Source organism: Nicotiana attenuata, unplaced genomic scaffold, assembly GCF_001879085.1.
Source record: "Nicotiana attenuata strain UT unplaced genomic scaffold, NIATTr2, whole genome shotgun sequence".
NCBI lineage: Eukaryota > Viridiplantae > Streptophyta > Magnoliopsida > Solanales > Solanaceae > Nicotiana > Nicotiana attenuata.
The window spans coordinates 1-4,417 of record NW_017673400.1 but is presented as its reverse complement, the minus strand read 5'-3'; positions in this window follow the sequence as shown (position 1 = coordinate 4,417).

Genomic DNA, 4,417 nt, shown 5'->3' with positions numbered 1-4,417 from the left:
TTTTTACTCGGTGCCGTCTGCGCCACTGTCTGCACCAGCGTCAGCCTCTGGCGTCGCCGCGTCAAAACCACAGTCGGCACGTGCCTCACGAGCCTTCTGACGTGCCCCCTCGAAAGCAGCCTCGGTCACGACTCCAGCCTCCCACAAACTCTTATATACATCACGTTGGGCCTCGGCAAAGACCCAAAGTTCCCGAGCCTGGCTGGAAGAAGCGGCGTGATCCCGTAGCCGCTGATTCTCTTCTTCTAAGGCTGTGATCCGGTCCGCCATGACCTGGGCGTCCTGCTCAAAGACACCAATCCGCTCCTCGAGACTCGCTTCTCTAAAGACCGCAGCATCCCTTTCCAATGCCCGTTGGGATTCGTGCACGCGGATAGCCTCCTCCAACGCCCCGGCCCTCGACGAAGCATCCCTCACTTGGAGCTTCAATGCCGCGACTTCACCCTCCAACGCGGTCACTTTCCCGCTCCATGCCGCAGCGGCCTCCGCCGCCTTGGCCTTGCCCCGGCGCTCGCACTCAGCTGCGGCCCTCTTTACCGCCTCGATCTCCTCATCCTTTCGGCGGAGCTGCCCCTTGAGAGCACTCGTCCTGCCAAGTATTTGCTGCATCTGAAGCTCCCGCCTCGCCAGCTCTTCGACCAAGGCCCGGCTCCGAGGATCATTCTTCAAGTGCACGCGCAACTCTCGGCACTGATTTCGGTAGCGGCGATACTTCTCCAGCGCCCGCAAAAATATCCCCGAACGGACCTTGGCTCGACGAATGCTCTCCACCTCCAACAGATAAGACTACAAAGCAAAGACAACGATCAGAATAAAAGAATAAACCTAAGGCAAATAATAAGCGAACCGACGCAACAGTGCATACCCTCAAGCCCATCACGGCTACTTCATTCATCAGCCCGATATCCGTAACGCCCCTCAGTGACGCATTCTCGGCCTCCGAGCATAGCGGCTCGAACTGTGGCACCAAGCTTTCCCCTTGGAGCAATAAGTTCAGTTCCGTGGGAACCTCGATAAAGCGAGATCGCCCCTCCGCGCGCACCACTGAATTGGTGGAGCCTTCCTGGAACATACGGATGTCGTCGGGATCCAGGTCGGATTCAGACTCATCCTCACCCACATCAGCAGCCGCTGAGGAACTACCTCCCGTCTCAGCGACTGGAACCACCAATTGAGTCGCCGAAGCGACGGTATCATCACGGCCTAAGCCAACCGGGGCAACCCCCATTGATTGTCCGCCCTCGAGGGCGGGCGCCGCAGCCGAATTCCTCTCCGCGTCTGCCGGCGGGGAGCCCAAATTAATTACCACAGGAGGAGCCGGCGCGAACGCGACCCAACGCCTTATCAACGGCCTCTCCTCCTCCCCATCTGATGACGATTCCACTCTAGGGCGCACAACCCCCGATGGCCCCTCGTCCCGAAGTAGGGTCCGTGATGGAGAAGAAACCGCTGAAGACTCGAGTGATGCCGCCCTCGGTGTTGAGCGCGACACCGGCGCTGCAGTAAGCCGAGCAACTGCACCAGGCCGACGGAAGGCCAGCTGAGGGGCCCTGACGCGGCGTGCCCTCCCTAATCACAAGAAAACAAGGTTAATGAATAGAGTTGAAACAAAGCGGAACAGAAGAAAAGATCAATTTTTTACCTGTCGCGGGCCTACGGCCATGCCTCTCCCAGAAAGACGCCCACGTACGTATCCCCCTCGTATGGGGGAGTACGGCCTCGACCCACTCACGTATCCAAGACAATGGGGGCGGCGGTGACCTGTCGGCTACAAAAAAGACACGAGTTAACGCTCATAAGCACAAATCACAAAGAGGGGAAGAAAAGAGAATTCAACCACTAAAGAACTTACGTGCATGGTTCCAAGCCTCTGGGAACCCAGTAGCATCCGCCACCAGGTGCTTGGTCCTAATATAAAAGAAGTGCTCGAAAGGGCGGGTGATAATAGGTTAATTTGACTATAATCACGCCTTAAATAATCACCTTCTTGTGTAGTTTTTAATGCTAAAAGTGATGACAAAATGCTCTTATTAGTGATTTTCATGATTTGTAGGTGATATATGTATAAAGAAGGCTAAGGAGAAGTTTTGGAGTCAAAAGTGATGAAAAAGAGGCCAACTGTGAAATTTCCCAAGTGACGCGTGCAAAAAAACAGGCCGAAGATTCAGAGAACTGGCCCACCGCGGTTCCACCGCGACCGCGACAGAACCGCGGTGGGAAGCAGCTGCTGAAGATTGGAGATTCCGCGAGGGTGTTTGGCCGCGGTTCTACCGCGACCGCGGCAGAACCGCGGCAGGCCCAGTAAACTTCAGGGACCAAAGTGTCAATTACGAGATTTTTAGACCTAAACCCTATTTAAAACATTAGACTTCGCCCAAGAGAGGCATGTATTGATTTTTTAGGTTTCTTAGCAAGGAAAAACAATTGTGAGAAAGTACTCTAAACATCTTTCTTCTTTTCTTTTGATTTTATGATGAATTCAAGCTTAGTTTATTTTCCCATAGCCATGAGTAGCTAAATTCCTTGTCTAAGGCTTTGATGGAACCTATTGGGTGATGAACTTCTTGTTTATGTGAATACAAATTGCGAGTTTAATCTTTATTTGTTCAACTTCGTGTTTGTTGTAGTTAATTGACAGGATCCTCAATTAGCTGTGCCTATTTAGTGTGCATAACTTGGAAAAGAGTGCATATTTAGGGTATTGTTGAACAACACCACTCCTAGATTATTAGAGGAATCTATAATTGCGGGTTTAAAGGCGGGATTAGGAATAACGAAGCCTTGGGTGCAATCTAAAGTGAATTGTGCTAAATAAAGTAAGCTAGTGTAGCTCGGAAGAGTGCAATAGTAGATTACTGTAATTACTCGGGAGAGATTTGCGGTAAGATTAGCGTTCATGATTGATAGAGATGTGTGGGTAAATTTGTATGAGCATAAACAGAAGAGATTCCATCAATAGGGGAAATCATTACCTTAGCTTTTTCTCACAATTGTTTACAACCCTTTTAATTTAGTTACAACCATTTAGTTACTTGCAAGTTAGTTATTAAAGAACACTCAACTGAGAATTTGAATATTTGAGAAGCTGGTTCTGAAGACTTAGTGGGTCTGAAGATAGCGGTTGATAGGTTAACTCTCTGTGGATTCGACCCTGGGCGTAATACTCGGGTTATATTTGAAACGTCCGCAGAGTCCTTTTTATAAGGCATAGTTGGGCGTGATCAAATTTTGGCGTCGTTGCCGGGGAGTTAACGGAATTATCAATTGCCATTGACAGAAATACAAAGATTCTTGTTGTAGTCAGTTTTCTCTCTACCAACTTTTTCATTGAAAATTTGACGGTTGTTGATCTGGGTGCACAGGTGCATGCCTAGAAATTCTACGAGGACTGGAGAACTGCTTGAAGGACTCTCAGACCCCAAGAAGACATTCTGGGCATTGAATCGTGCAAACAAAAGACTTCAACAATCACAACAAATACACCAACTCGAAATTGATATGGGCGACATAAACGACCCCAACGGGAACGTCAGGAATGAGCAATTGGCACCTCCTGTGCCTGAGGGTGCACTTTATGACTGCGCACAACCCACAGCTGACAATCTGGCCACTGCCATTATTGTGCCTGCAATACAAGCTGAATCGTTCCAGATCACAAATAACATGCTACACTTGTTGCAGAACAAGGGACTTTTTTCTGGGACACAAACAGAAGACCCGCAGCAACACTTAAAGAACTTCCTGTCTATTTGCAAAACTCAAAGGCAACCGAACGTGACTCCGGAAGCAATTAGATTATTATTGTTTCCATTCTCGGTGACAGAAGCTGCTCAGGTTTGGCTAAACTCGCTTCCCATAAACTCTATAGCAACGTGGGATGAGTTGGTCAAGCAATTTCACAACAAGTTCCATCCTCCCAACAAGACCGCTCAACAAATTGATGAGATTGTGAGCTTCAAACAGAAACCAATGAAGACACTACACGAGACATGGGGCAGGTTTAAAGAAATGTTGGTTATGTGTCCCCACCATGGTGTTCCAGAGCAGATGTTGGGACAACGGTTTTACATGGGATTGTCAGACAGCTTGAAGAATATAGTTGATGCCTAGGCTAGTGGGGCATTCTTGAGCAAGACTTGGAGAGAAGGTCAGAATTTGCTCGACAAGATGGCGCAGAATTCGGGTTGGACATCTAGGAATGCACCTATCACTCCAGTGGTGCACTCAGTGCCTCTTGATCCTTCTAATACAATGGCTGAAAACATGGCGACTCTTTTGACGCAAATGAGCATCCTCACCAAAAAGGTGGAGGAATCAGGGCAGAAGCAATAGGTTCATATAGTAGACACTACCAATGGGGGCTTGTGCACATCTTGCATTAGCCAGCCAATTGGTAATCCATGGAAATCAAGAGCAT